This window comes from Pecten maximus, chromosome 8 (genome assembly GCF_902652985.1).
Source record: "Pecten maximus chromosome 8, xPecMax1.1, whole genome shotgun sequence".
Taxonomy (NCBI): domain Eukaryota; kingdom Metazoa; phylum Mollusca; class Bivalvia; order Pectinida; family Pectinidae; genus Pecten; species Pecten maximus.
The window spans coordinates 121,478-139,453 of record NC_047022.1 but is presented as its reverse complement, the minus strand read 5'-3'; the positions used below and the strand labels follow the sequence as shown (position 1 = coordinate 139,453).

Below are 17,976 nucleotides of genomic sequence, written 5' to 3'. Positions count from 1 at the left end.
ACACACTAGATCAAGGAGTGCACGTAGTTAAGAGATTTCAGATATATCGACTGGAAAACTTAATATTAGACTGTTATAGAAAACTTAATATTAGACTGTTATAGAAAACTTAATATTAGACTGTTATAGAAAACTTAATATTAGACTGTTATAGAAAACTTAATATTAGACTGTTATAGAAAACTTAATATTAGACTGTTATAGAAAACTTAATATTAGACTGTTATAGAAAACTTAATATTAGACTGTTATAGAAAACTTAATATTAGACTGTTATAGAAAATAACACATCACATCTTTAGAATGTGATATTCTTTTGAATAACATATCCATTGGTTTGACCTGATTCAGTGACCTTTTGATATTAAACATATTTCCTGCTCAGTACCAGTTTCCGTGCATATCTTATCATCAATGAAATATTTACTAGAAACTTATATATGTTATTTAGTTTAAACCGTGTTTTATTTGTCAATTTCCATTTCATGATATGTATACAACAAGGAACCCCACACAATCGTTGAATGAGGTAAGTGTTATAAGTTCGGCTATTCTAATATTATCATTGATTGTTCCTAATTTAATGTGAATCAATTGATTATATAAACAAAATCGTGTCCAGTATGTTGGTAAAATACAATTTTACATTTTACATTTTGCTTAGAAAATAATAATATCTTAAATTTCGAAACTTTTCACGAGCATGACTTACTGTCATTTCAAAGTTACTTGTTAAACTGTGAGGTAACTCGTACACTTACCGTTATACCAGTAATGTAATCTCACACAGATACCTTCATCCAAAAGTAAAAAGGTTTTGTGACAAACGGGGTCGTAGTAATTTCCAAGGGACTTAAAACTATTGAAGAGAGCATTACGAAAATATACAAAAAATGGAACTAAATTAAACGTCATACTAGTTTACTAAGGTACTGTAAATTCTTAATCGAGCCAGTTAGGGAAATTTGTTTACACTTTTCTATTGGAAGCGGACACCAGTGTCCATAATCCCGGATTGTAGTGGGGTTTAAACACTTTATGGAGAAGTTTTCACCCCGGGCTGTTTTATCTAGATCTGTTACGATTAAAAATCAAATAAAATCTACACATAGATTAAATCTGGTTGTAGATATACAACAGACATACGACCTTCGTTTATTCATTATTTGTTAAAAGCTGTTTAAAAGTGACACTTGATCCCCGTTTTGATTACGATGATAAGTTAATAATCCGAGTGATTTATTGTTACATTAAAATATGTTTCGACAAGAAACGACAGATCGATTTTGACATTGGTAAAAATATAGAAAACCATTTAACTTGAGACTGTGCGCACAAAAGAACACACGTTTTCGTTCTGAATGTGATAAAATGGGGCCATTTTACCCATTTCATGTTGAAATTAATTATCTGATTTTTGTATGAAATGCGTAAAGTTAAAGTCGAATTATATTCACCGATTCAGGAAATGAACAACTGTGGATCATTTTAAGTGAAATAACCTATGATTGACTATCAATTTAAAGTGTTGTGGACGCTATACTTGAAGCTGTACCATGCGGTGAATGAGGAATACCCGGAATATGATTTAACATACCTAAACATGGACACTGTATGTCCAAGGATTGCGTAGAATGGATTATTAAGTTTATGAGCACTCTTTCGGGATCTAGATGGGTTTTGTGGTATCGAAGCATATAGATTTACATGTAAGTATGAAATGCTGGACGTACTGACCACAGCAAGTGATCGATACTTACTTTCAGGATACAGACCCTTCTTGGCTCGTTTTGTAATTTCAAAAAAGATTACACACTGGAAAAGTGTATGGAAGAAAAATTGTTGTTGAGAATGTAGATATATAAGTACTGAATCAACGTCATAGTTGTTTCTTGACTATGTATGGTTCAAAAATGATGCTTGGGTCCAACAGTGTGAAAATCATAAGCAGTTAATGTACCATTGAATAAATGAATGAATGAATTGAATAATTATAATCTGAATCGAAAACATGGAGATGGATCTGAATTATATTCTTATGGAAACAAATAATTGAGTAAATCCACATTTTCTAGTTTTTGCTTGAAAACTTGTCCGAGATTACGGGATAGTAGTTACATTGTATGCTGTCCTTTGCCAGGTCTAAAACATATTATATTAAGCATTGAACTGTTTTGTATGGTATTTATTATCTATTTGAATGCCAGAGCTTTGCAAGCGAACAACATAATGTGCGTTAAGCACATTATGATTTTAACGCACATTATGTTGTTCGCTTGCAAAGCTCTGGCATTCAAATAGATCATAAATACCATACAAAACAGTTCAACGCGTATGTTTACATTCCTTTTACTTTTTATTTTTCTAAATGCTATAATTCATATTTAAAATTCATAATTCCCGCCTTACCGACAGTCAGCAGATTTTTTGTCAGTCGTTGGAACAGCCGGAACATGGTTGCGTGCTTTTTGGCAAACAAAATAGTACATGGAAAATTAAAACGCTGATAAATGTAGCGCGTGATGGATGGCATTTAAACGTACATCAATGCCAGAGCTCTCAACCAGACTATATAGTGACAATGCCAGACAAATGTAAATATTTCCCTGTATTAGTAAGTATGGCCGTGATGTCATGCTTATATTGATATACATTCGCAAGTTTGAAATACAACATGAGTGTTGATACACTACGTACGGTCGTCAATTGGAGTTCTGTGTTGATTCCAATCGTCTTGTTTGTAGGCAAAGCATCAATTCCATATCTATAGCGTAATATCACTGTTTGAGCGCGTGGATAAAAAGTGGATACACAAATAGACATCCACTTACAATTATGAGTTTATTTTCAACTTAAGATAAAAAATCCTTTTAAAGAATTTTGAGCTAGATGTATGTTTTAATGGGTTTCCATTTCATTATTTGTCTGAATGATCATAAATTAAGTGTGCATTTATATCGGTTTTGTGTAGTATATTTGGTGACAATTTCTATCTTTTTTGTGTAATATATCATGTGACAATTTCTATCATGTTTTGTGTAATATATCATGTGACAATTTCTTTCATGTTTTGTGTAGTATATTAGGTGACAATTTCTATCAGTTTTGTGTAATACATTGGGTGACAATTTCTATCAGTTTTGTGTAGTATATTAGATGACAATTTCTATCAGTTTTGTGTAGTATATTAGATGACAATTTCTATCAGTTTTGTGTAGTATATTAGGTGACAATTTCTATCAGTTTTGTGTAGTATATTAGATGGTAATTTTATGGATAAGTGAAATGTGTCCTTCAGACCTGTTTGATAACAGCGTCACCTACTTCAGCTATGGACCTGTTATCGCTGTTTTATTACATTTTGATATAGCAATATATATAAATGTTTTCATTTCCGTGTGCAACAATTCCTGTTGCTCATAGCATAACACATTAATTAGTACATATCTACATTGTAACACATTAATTAGTACATATCTACAGTGTAACACATTAATTAGTACATATCTATACTGTAACACATTAATTAGTACCTATCTATACTATAACACATTAATTAGTACCTATCTACACTGTAACACATTAATTAGTACCTATCTACACTGTAACACATTAATTAGTACCTATTTACACTGTAACACATTAATTAGTACCTATCTACACTGTAACACATTAATAAGTACCTATCTACACTGTAACACATTAATTAGTACCTATCTACACTGTAACACATTAATTAGTACATATCTATACTGTAACACATTAATTAGTACCTATCGACACTGTAACACATTAATTAGTACCTATATATACTGTAACACATAAATTAGTACCTATCTATACTGTAACACATTAATTAGTACATATCTATACTGTAACACATTAATTAGTACCTATCTACACTGTAACACATTAATTAGTACATATCTACACTGTAACACATTAATTAGTACATATCTACACTGTAACACATTAATTAGTACCTATCTATACTGTAACACATTAATTAGTACCTATCTACACTGTAACACATTAATTAGTACATATCTATACTGTAACACATTAATTAGTACCTATCTACACTGTAACACATTATTTAGTACCTATCTATACTGTAACACATTAATTAGTACCTATCTACACTGTAACACATTAATTAGTACCTATCTATACTGTAACACGTTAATTAGTACATATCTATACTGTAACACATTAATTAGTACCTATCTACACTGTAACACATTAATTAGTACATATCTATACTGTAACACATTAATTAGTACCTATCTATACTGTAACACATTAATTAGTACATATCTATACTGTAACACATTAATTAGTACCTATTTACACTGTAACACATTAATTAGTACATATCTATACTGTAACACATTAATTAGTACATATCTATACTGTAACACATTAATTAGTACGTATCTACATTGTAACACATTAATTAGTACATATCTATAATGTAACACATTAATTAGTACCTATCTACACTGTAACACATTAATTAGTACATATCTACACTGTAACACATTAATTAGTACATATCTATACTGTAGCACATTAATTAGTACCTATCTATACTGTAACACATTAATTAGTACATATCTACACTGTAACACATTAATTAGTACATATCTATACTGTAACACATTAATTAGTACCTATTTACACTGTAACACAGTAATTAGTACATATCTATACTGTAACACATTAATTAATACATATCTATACTGTAACACATTAATTAGTACCTATCTACACTGTAACACATTAATTAGTACCTATCTACACTGTAACACATTAATTAGTACATATCTACACTGTAACACATTAATTAGTACATGTCTACATTGTAACACATTAATTAGTACCTATCTACACTGTAACACATTAATTAGTACCTATCTACACTGTAACACATTAATTAGTACCTATCTACACTGTAACACATTAATTAGTACCTATCTACACTGTAACACATTAATTAGTACATATCTACACTGTAACACATTAATTAGTACATATCTACATTGTAACACATTAATTAGTACATATCTACACTGTAACACATTAATTAGTACCTATCTACACTGTAACACATTAATTAGTACCTATCTACACTGTAACACATTAATTAGTACCTATCTATACTGTAACACATTAATTAGTACTTATCTACACTGTAACACATTAATTAGTACATATCTACATTGTAACACATTAATTAGTACATATCTACACTGTAACACATTAATTAGTACCTATTTACACTGTAACACAGTAATTAGTACATATCTGCACTGTAACACAGTAATTAGTACCTATCTATACTGTAACACATTAATTAGTACCTATTTACACTGTAACACAGTAATTAGTACATATTTACACTGTAACACATTAATTAGTACCTATCGACACTGTAACACATTAATTAGTACCTATCGAAACTGTAACACATTAATTTGTACCTAGCTACACTGTAACACATTAATTAGTACCTATCTATACTGTAACACATTAATTAGTACATATCTACACTGTAACACAGTAATTAGTACATATCTATAATGTAACACATTAATTAGTACCTATCTACACTGTAACACATTAATTAGTACATATCTATATTGTAACACATTAATTAGTACCTATCTACACTGTAACACATTAATTAGTACCTATCTACACTGTAACACATTAATTAGTACCTACCTACACTGTAACACATTAATTAGTACATATCTACACTGTAACACATTAATTAGTACCTATCTATACTGTAACACATTAATTAGTACCTATTTACACTGTAACACATTAATTAGTACCTATCTATACTGTAACTCATTAATTAGTACATATCTACACTGTAACACATTAATTAGTACCTATTTACACTGTAACACATTAATTAGTACCTATCTACACTGTAACACATTAATTAGTACATATCTACACTGTAACACATTAATTAGTACCTATCTATACTGTAACACATTAATTAGTACATATCTATACTGTAACACATTAATTAGTACCTATCTACACTGTAACACATTAATTAGTACATATCTATACTGTAACACATTAATTAGTACATATCTACACTGTAACACATTAATTAGTACATATCTACATTGTAACACATTAATTAGTACATATCTATAATGTAACACATTAATTGGTACATATCTACACTGTAACACATTAATTAGTACATATCTATACTGTAACTCATTAATTGGACCCTATGTTATTGGTCAGAAATATTCTATTGATAACTGTGCTATGTTCTCATTTGTACACGTGGATGTCAGGTCTTTCTTTTCAATATCATTAAATGTGAAGACGAAAATCAGATTATTGTTGGAGCATGCTCGAATATACAAAAATATCAATTGAATCTTCATTTAGTACGAAGGAATCTAAACATTACCAGCATGGCACATGTAATAAACTAATAATTTAATCAAAACGGAAGGAAATGATTAAAATCATGACGATTCATACTATCTGATGTGATAAATCACATTCTACACAAAATATATCATAGACACTTTTTAAAATAGTCTAGAAATTTAGGATTTAAATCGGAAATATCATTGACTCATCATTCTAGCAGGATCATTTCCGTGACATGTACAGTGTGTATCTGACTGTTAAAATGTTATAACAGGTTGGTTGATAAAAAATCACATTTATTTTCGTTTGCTATTCATTATGTTTCGCACTGTTTAACAAATACAGTAGGCGTCTTTTTTCTCCTCCTGAAACGAATGCAGGTAACAGTTCGTATATTAAAAAAAACACGTTCTAAACTAATTTCCTTAAATTGTGTAGTTTTATGTGAGCCGTGTAATTCTTGTCTGTGTGAAGTTAATAAGGCCACGTGACCAGTCAGCTAAGACCAGGTCATCGATCTTCAGGACTGGGAGAAAGCATTTATTTTATTAGAAAAATAGAAAGAAAAAGAAACAAGTTTTTTTTTATTTACAAAGAATTTCATGTCATTCAATCCAAATGAAACATCGATTATTGATAAAAAAAAAACAACAACAACACACCGCTTCACTGACCTTATTCCTATCTAGATATTTATCCTGTTAGAATAAGTTATATCAATATACACCGACAAATTAGTGATATTATGTGTATCTATATGGAATTATCGAGGTGACTATATTTAATCACTAAATAACTATATGATATTAAAGTCGAGTTAATATTAGATAACACATTTTGTTAAGTCGAACTAATGATAACACATTTTGTTAAGTCGAATTATTGACACATTTTGTTAAGTCGCACTAATGATAACACATTTCATTAAGTCGAATTATTAATAACACATTTTGTTAAGTCGAACTAATGATAACACATTTCGTTAAGTCGAATTATTAACACATTTTGTTAAGTCGAACTAATGATAACATATTTTGTTAAGTCGAATTAATGATAACACATTTTGTTAAGTCGAATTTATGATAACACATTTTGTTAAGTCGAATTAACGATAACACATTTCGTTAAGTCGAATTATTAATAACACATTTTGTTAAGTCGAACTAATGATAACACATTTTGTTTAGTCGAATTAATGATAACACATTTCAATAAGTCGAATTACAAATATCACATTTTGTTTAATCGAATTAACGATAACACATTTCGTTAAGTCGAATTATTAATAACACATTTTGTTAAGTCGAATTATCAATAACACATTTCGTTAAGTCGAATTATTAATAACACATTTCGTTAAGTCGAATTAATGATAACACATTTCGTTAAGTCGAATTAATGATAACACATTTCGTTAAGTCGAATAAATGATAACACATTTTGTTAAGTCGAATTAATGATAACACATTTTGTTAAGCGACACACCATCAGCATGGAAAGCTATACCTTCATATTGTACCGGACCCATGTGTAGGGGCCGCGGTGGCCGAGTGGTTAATGTGTCCCGACACTTTATATCACTAGCCCTCCACTTCTGGGCTACGAGTTTGAAAACCTACGTGGGGCAGTTGCCAGGTACTGACCGAAGGCCGGTGGTTTTTCTCCTGGTACTCCGGCTTTCCTCCACCTCTAAACCTGGTACGTCCTTAAATGACCCTGGCTGTTAATTGGACGTTAAACAAAATAAACAACAATAAACAACAAACCATGTAGATTAATATTGGAAGCTTGTTTATAATACTTATCATTGATGGTTTGTGACGTGTGAACACAGCTCTGGTCGGTTGGTACTAACGGGTGTAAATACGTGTCCTGGTATCGGGATCAGCAGCTTAAACAGGATCGGCTTTATCTGTTGACAATGTCTTCCTCCTGTAGGAATTATGACTTCCAAGATCTCCTTTGATGTGGAAAATACAAGTACACTGTGTTTGACTGCAATTGACATAGTCTATGTTGACAAGCCTTAAATGATTTAGTATCGATCTATAGATCAATACACAGTAAGGTATAGTAATGTATGGTGGTCACCTACTATATATATTTACCATCCCTCACATGTCCGGCTTCCTTCCTAATCGATAGCTGCCACGCTGGTCTTCCCGGCACAATGCCTTGATAGAGGTATACGTACAGTACACAGGAGGTATACATACAGTACACAGGAGGTATACGTACAGTACACGGGAGGTATACATACAGTAGACGGGAGGTATACATACAGTACACAGGAGGTATACATACAGTACACGGGAGGTATACATACAGTACACGGGAGGTATACGTACAGTACACGGGAGGTATACGTACAGTACACGGGAGGTATACGTACAGTACACGGGAGGTATACGTACAGTACACAGGAGGTATACGTACAGTACACGGGAGGTATACGTACAGTACACGGGAGGTATACATACAGTACACGGGAGGTATACGTACAGTACACGGGAGGTATACATACAGTACACGGGAGGTATACGTACAGTACACGGGAGGTATACGTACAGTACACGGGAGGTATACGTACAGTACACAGGAGGTATACGTACAGTACACGGGAGGTATACGTACAGTACACAGGAGGTATACGTACAGTACACAGGAGGTATACATACAGTACACGGGAGGTATACGTACAGTACACGGGAGGTATACGTACAGTACACGGGAGGTATACGTACAGTACACGGGAGGTATACGTACAGTACACGGGAGGTATACGTACAGTACACGGGAGGTATACGTACAGTACACGGGAGGTATACGTACAGTACACAGGAGGTATACATACAGTACACGGGAGGTATACGTATAGTACACGGGAGGTATACGTACAGTACACGGGAGGTATACATACAGTACACAGGAGGTATACGTACAGTACACGGGAGGTATACGTACAGTACACGGGAGGTATACGTACAGTACACGGGAGGTATACATACAGTACACGGGAGGTATACATACAGTACACGGGAGGTATACGTACAGTACACAGGAGGTTTACATACAGTACACGGGAGGTATACGTACAGTACACAGGAGGTATACATACAGTACACAGGAGGTATACGTACAGTACACGGGAGGTATACGTACAGTACACGGGAGGTATACGTACAGTACACAGGAGACTTCGGCATTCGTATTTCTTATATTTTCAGTCTTGATAAATATTTGTAGCAGTTTTTTCTAAAGTTTTTCAGACTTTGTACACGATATTTAATAAATCACTGTAGAGACGATAATGCAACATTTTTTATATAAATGCAATGTCGTCCACTAGCAGTGTTTAGTGACGAATCGTCTTTGAACTCTTCGGAATACTTTCACGTGCGGGGGAATTCAAAATATCTCTGCCGTTGGTCGCATAGCGTTCTAGTGTTTGAACATGATGCAGTCACGCTAGTATCCGCCTTCGGCCCACGTTTGCCGAAGGGTTCATTGTGGTTTCTCCAGTTACTAAAACATTATTCTTATTGTATTTTATTGTATTTCTAGTACTTCTTATATATATTATGTGATTGTATTTGTGATTTTTTGTGTTTTGATAAAGGGGCGGATTGCCTCGAAAATTTAACAAACCTTATTGTTTACACTGTTTGAATTACTTCTTTGCCCCATATAATCATTACAAGTAATTCGTATCCTCCATACATTTATGTGAGGATCCAGTGCTATCTGGATTATACTGTTCATATTACTTCTTTGACCCTTACAGTACACAGGAGGTATACATACAGTACACGGGAGGTATACGTACAGTACACGGGAGGTATACGTACAGTACACGGGAGGTATACGTACAGTACACGGGAGGTATACGTATAGTACACGGGAGGTATACGTACAGTACACAGGAGGTATACATACAGTACACAGGAGGTATACGTACAGTACACGGGAGGTATACATACAGTACACAGGAGGTATACATACAGTACACGGGAGGTATACATACAGTACACAGGAGGTACACGTACAGTACACGGGAGGTATACGTACAGTACACAGGAGGTATACGTACAGTACACGGGAGGTATACGTACAGTACACAGGAGGTATACAATACAGTACACGGGAGGTATACATACAGTACACGGGAGGTATACATACAGTACACGGGAGGTATACGTACAGTACACAGGAGGTATACGTACAGTACACAGGAGGTATACGTACAGTACACGGGAGGTATACATACAGTACACGGGAGGTATACGTACAGTACACGGGAGGTATACGTACAGTACACGGGAGGTATACGTACAGTACACGGGAGGTATACATACAGTACACGGGAGGTATACGTACAGTACACGGGATGTATACGTACAGTACACAGGAGGTATACGTACAGTACACGGGAGGTATACGTACAGTACACGGGAGGTATACGTACAGTACACGGGAGGTATACTACAGTACACAGGAGGTATACGTACAGTACACGGGAGGTATACGTACAGTACACGGGAGGTATACGTACAGTACACGGGAGGTATACGTACAGTACACGGGAGGTATACGTACAGTACACGGGAGGTATACGTACAGTACACGGGAGGTATACGTACAGTACACGGGAGGTATACGTACAGTACACGGGAGGTATACGTACAGTACACGGGAGGTATACGTACAGTACACGGGAGGTATACGTACAGTACACAGGAGGTATACATACAGTACACGGGAGGTATACGTATAGTACACGGGAGGTATACGTACAGTACACGGGAGGTATACATACAGTACACAGGAGGTATACGTACAGTACACGGGAGGTATACGTACAGTACACGGGAGGTATACATACAGTACACGGGAGGTATACATACAGTACACGGGAGGTATACGTACAGTACACAGGAGGTATACATACAGTACACGGGAGGTATACGTACAGTACACGGGAGGTATACATACAGTACACGGGAGGTATACATACAGTACACGGGAGGTATACGTACAGTACACAGGAGGTTTACATACAGTACACGGGAGGTATACGTACAGTACACAGGAGGTATACATACAGTACACAGGAGGTATACGTACAGTACACGGGAGGTATACGTACAGTACACGGGAGGTATACGTACAGTACACAGGAGACTTCGGCATTCGTATTTCTTATATTTTCAGTCTTGATAAATATTTGTAGCAGTTTTTTCTAAAGTTTTTCAGACTTTGTACACGATATTTAATCAATCACTGTAGAGACGATAATGCAACATTTTTTATATAAATGCAATGTCGTCCACTAGCAGTGTTTAGTGACGAATCGTCTTTGAACTCTTCGGAATACTTTCACGTGCGGGGGAATTCAAAATATCTCTGCCGTTGGTCGCATAGCGTTCTAGTGTTTGAACATGATGCAGTCACGCTAGTATCCGCCTTCGGCCCACGTTTGCCGAAGGGTTCATTGTGGTTTCTCCAGTTACTAAAACATTATTCTTATTGTATTTTATTGTATTTCTAGTACTTCTTATATATATTATGTGATTGTATTTGTGATTTTTTGTGTTTTGATAAAGGGGCGGATTGCCTCGAAAATTTAACAAACCTTAATGTTTACACTGTTTGAATTACTTCTTTGCCCCATATAATCATTACAAGTAATTCGTATCCTCCATACATTTATGTGAGGATCCAGTGCTATCTGGATTATACTGTTCATATTACTTCTTTGACCCTTACAGTACACAGGAGGTATACATACAGTACACGGGAGGTATACGTACAGTACACGGGAGGTATACGTACAGTACACGGGAGGTATACGTACAGTACACGGGAGGTATACGTATAGTACACGGGAGGTATACGTACAGTACACAGGAGGTATACATACAGTACACAGGAGGTATACGTACAGTACACGGGAGGTATACATACAGTACACAGGAGGTATACATACAGTACACGGGAGGTATACATACAGTACACAGGAGGTACACGTACAGTACACGGGAGGTATACGTACAGTACACAGGAGGTATACGTACAGTACACGGGAGGTATACGTACAGTACACAGGAGGTATACATACAGTACACGGGAGGTATACATACAGTACACGGGAGGTATACATACAGTACACGGGAGGTATACGTACAGTACACAGGAGGTATACGTACAGTACACAGGAGGTATACGTACAGTACACGGGAGGTATACATACAGTACACGGGAGGTATACGTACAGTACACGGGAGGTATACGTACAGTACACAGGAGGTATACGTACAGTACACGGGAGGTATACGTACAGTACACGGGAGGTATACGTACAGTACACGGGAGGTATACGTACAGTACACGGGAGGTATACGTACAGTACACGGGAGGTATACATACAGTACACGGGAGGTATACGTACAGTACACGGGAGGTATACGTACAGTACACGGGAGGTATACGTACAGTACACAGGAGGTATACGTACAGTACACGGGAGGTATACATACAGTACACGGGAGGTATACATACAGTACACGGGAGGTATACGTACAGTACACGGGAGGTATACGTACAGTACACGGGAGGTATACGTACAGTACACGGGAGGTATACGTACAGTACACGGGAGGTATACGTACAGTACACGGGAGGTATACGTACAGTACACGGGAGGTATACATACAGTACACGGGAGGTATACGTACAGTACACGGGAGGTATACGTACAGTACACGGGAGGTATACGTACAGTACACGGGAGGTATACGTACAGTACACGGAGGTATACATACAGTACACAGGAGGTATATATACAGTACACGGGAGGTATACGTACAGTACACGGGAGGTATACGTACAGTACACAGGAGGTATACGTACAATACACAGGAGGTATACGTACAGTACACGGGAGGTATACGTACAGTACACGGGAGGTATACGTACAGTACACAGGAGGTATACATACAGTACACGGGAGGTATACGTACAGTACACGGGAGGTATACATACAGTACACGGGAGGTATACGTACAGTACACAGGAGGTATACGTACAGTACACAGGAGGTATACATACAGTACACGGGAGGTATACGTACAGTACACGGGAGGTATACATACAGTACACGGGAGGTATACGTACAGTACACGGGAGGTATACGTACAGTACACAGGAGGTATACGTACAGTACACAGGAGGTATACGTACAGTACACGGGAGGTATACGTACAGTACACGGGAGGTATACGTACAGTACACGAGAGGTATACGTACAGTACACAGGAGGTATACGTACAGTACTCGGAGGTATACATACAGTACACGGAGGTATACGTACAGTACACGGGAGGTATACATACAGTACACGGGAGGTATACGTACAGTACACGGGAGGTATACATACAGTACACGGGAGGTATACGTACAGTACACGGGAGGTATACGTACAGTACACGGGAGGTATACGTACAGTACACAGGAGGTATACGTACAGTACACGGGAGGTATACGTACAGTACACAGGAGGTATACGTACAGTACACAGGAGGTATACATACGTACACGGAGGTATACTTACATTACCGGGAGGTAACGTGCAGTACACGGGAGGTTACGTACAGTACCGGAGGTATACGTACGTACACGGAGGTATACTACAGTACACGGGAGGTATACGTACGTACACGGGAGGTATACGTACAGTACACGGAGGTATAATCACAGGTAAGTTCGGGTAGGTATACGTATTAGTACACGGAGGTATACGTACAGTACACGGGAGGATACCTACATACACGGGGGTATACTACTGTAACGAGGTTACGTACAGTACAGGAGGTATACGTACAGTACACGGGAGTTAGTGTACGAGTAACAAGGAGGTATACGTACAGTACAGGGAGGTATAGTACAGTACACGGAGGTATGTCACGTACAAGGAGTTACGTACAGTAACGGAGGTTACGACGTACACGGAAGTTACATACAGTACAGGAGGTATACAGTACACGGGAGGTATACGTACAGTACACGGTAGGTATACGTAAGTACACGGAGGTATACGTACAGTACACGGGAGTATACGGTCAGTAACCGGGAGGTATACGTACAGTACACGGGAGGTATAGCTACAGTACACGGGAGGTATCCAGTACAGTACACGGGAAGGTATAAGTACAGTACACGGGAGAGTATACGTACAGTACACGGGAGGTAGACGATACAGGACACGGGAGGTATACAGTACAGTACACGGAAGGTATACTACAGTACACGGTAGGTATACGTCAGTACACGGGAGGTATACGTAAAGTTACACGGGAGGTATACAGTACAGTACACAGGATGGTATACTTACAAGTGACACGGGAGGTATACAGTACAGTACGGGAGGAGGTATGGCTACGTCATACACAGGGAGAGGTATACGTACCCAGTATCACGGAGGGTATACGTACAGTACACGGAGGTATAACGTACCGTGACACGGGAGGATACGTACAGTACACGGGAGGTATACAATACAGTACCACGGGAGGTATACGTACAGCTACACGGGAGGTATACATACAGTCCAGGGATGTATACGTACACGGGACGGTATACGTACATACACGGGAGGTATACGTACAGTACACGGGAGGTATACGTACAGTACACGGGAGGTATACGTACAGTACACGGGTGTACGCTTACGTACAGTACACGGGAGGTATACGTACAGTACACGGGAGGTATACGTACAGTACAACGGGAGTATACGTACAGTACACGGGAGGTATACGTACAGTACACGGGAGGTAGGTATACGTACACGTACACGGGAGGTATACGTACAGTACAAGGGAGGTATACGTACAGTACACGGGAGGTATACGTACAGTACACGGAGGTATACGTACAGTACACGGGAGGTATACGTACAGTACACGGAGGTAGACGTACAGTACACGGGAGGTATACGTACAGTACACGGGAGGTATACGTACAGTACACGGGAGGTATACGTACAGTACACGGGAGGTATATACGTACACGGGGGTATACGTAGTACACGGGAGGTATACGTACAGTACACGGGAGGTATACGTACAGTACACGGAAGGTATACGTACAGTACACGGGAGGTATACGTACAGTACACGGGAGGTATACGTACAGTACACGGGAGGTATACGTACAGTACACGGGAGGTATACGTACAGTACAAGGGAGGTATACGTACAGTACACGGGAGGTATACGTACAGTACACGGGAGGTATACGTACAGTACACGGGAGGTATACGTACAGTACACGGGAGGTATACGTACAGTACACGGGAGGTATACGTACAAGTACACGGGAGGTTATACGTACAGTACACGGGAGGTATACGTACAGTACACGGGAGGTATACGTACAGTACACGGGAGGTATACGTACAGTACACGGGAGGTATACGTACAGTACACGGGAGGTATACGTACAGTACACGGAGGTATACGTACAGTACACGGGAGGTATACGTACAGTACACGGAAGGTATACGTACACTATATTCACTCCTCTGTTACGAATCACGAGTGTTATTTACACTTAAATAAGTTTTGATAGTTTCATGATTTCCCCCTTTTTTAATTTGTTGATCTTTATTGAAGTACTGTATTATTACAGTAATATCCACCCCCTTTTCTCTGTCTGGAGTGTGATTTAGACATCGCCACCCTTTGACTAAAGTCTCTTGTTTTGTAATGAGATTTGACTTTCAGAATTTCCCTCAAACTTCGCGTTCGGCTGCGTGCGAGCTGTCAGAATAGGTGTACCGTAATGTGGATTCGACCCCTGGTGACTGGTTGCGTGTGTACGTAGTGTTAGCGAGATAAGGCCAGGGTTTGTCTTTGGAGAATCATATTCAACGAAAGATGGAAGCCCAGCTTTATCATCCTCTCAATTTATAGATTGTTTACTGTTTCAATGTAGTCCGAGTATCATCTGACCCTACCAACAGTCTACAGATTCCTGCATGTACATGTAAATAGAATAAATTCGTACAAAGATAGTGAAAGTATAAATTTCACCATTTTCAAAAACTATTCAAGGTAATGTTATGACGTTATGCAGGTAAGCCTTGCATGTTATCGAGAATCCTAAACATTCTACTTTCATTTACCGAAAACAAAGCTTGCTCCGTATTTGTCTCCATAGTCCGTGAAACAATCAATCTCTGGCCTGTGTTGATTGTGTTCCTTTGTTCCCAGGTGTAATAGTTCGGGTCGCCGTAAGTAATTTGTACAGGGTACCTGTAAGTTCGCGTGAGTAGGGCCACTTAATACCTGGAATACACCTCTTGTTCTTTGTACTTGAATGATAAAATATCTCAGGAACTAGAGGCGATAACAAGTGTGTTATGTTTAGGGATGTAGGACAAAGTACAGGCATGCGTCTAATAGTGACGTAAAATGGTCCGGAATTTCATTTCCGGTATGTTTTTTATTTATCATTTCTCACAATGTGTCTGCAATGCTGAGTTTCACTTGATTTCGGAGAAAATCAACATTTGTGGATATTATAATTAAATCAAATAATCATTGTGTCCCAAATGTTTATTTAAAGCACACGTGATTGTGATTCATACAAATAAATACGTGAATAATCATTAACAACAATGTTTACAAACAAAACGTGACGGTGTAATTACGGCTTTATCGCTAAGTCCGTACAAGTTATCTCCCTTCATTTGTTGAGATGAATGTACAATGTACTATGAAGTGTATTGTTTTAAACGAATTTCCCTGATACTCTCCGCCTTGTGATGACCTGACATTTACTACAAACAAGTCCAGTTAACAATACCGTACCAGCTGACCTGAAATTGAGAAATCTAAATCAAGATCTAAAATTAAATTACAAGACCTACATTTGTATAATTCAATGCCTACTATTAAATACATCAGTTATGCACGTGTCAATGATGGTTTCATGGTGTCGTCTGCTCGTCCATGCCGTGTGTAGTATAAACTCACCTGTTTGTCATTTAGAAATGGCCGTAAGATATTGATACATTCCTTGGTAGACAAACAGACCCGATTTCCAATTATTGATTTTTTCTTTCATTTGACATATTCTATTATCACAAGAAGCTTATTATTAACCATGAGTGCTGATTCTAACGAATTCGATTTCCTTATTGCCGCTGCATATATACTGAAATTCCTTGTTGTTCAAGGCACGTGTGATGTGATGGTTTTCAGATTTTCTTTGTGACGTTTCTATGTAATGGATAACGATGAAAACAGGAACGGTCGCGGGGACACATGTTTGATAGTAGAATCGTGCTTTATTCAAATATGTGTAAGGTTTCGTTTTCATCCAGATCTGATCATGTTAACGATAACATCAAAATAGCTCTCATAAATATAGGAAATATCATTTAAACATGTCAGGTGCTCGACAAAACAAGGATTTTATTTTAAATACGACTTTTTTTATTTTCACAAGATATCCACAAATATCATTGGAATTGTGAATACGATTGCATTTCAAGAG

At 37.4% G+C, this 17,976-nt stretch overlaps 1 protein-coding gene across 1 annotated transcript in view; it reads left to right on the top strand.

Annotated features, from left to right (window-relative positions):
- Positions 1–17,976, top strand: part of LOC117333056 (mucin-5AC-like) — a 141,832-nt gene that overhangs the window by 93,097 nt on the left and 30,759 nt on the right. The gene's annotated exons all lie outside the window — the stretch shown is intronic.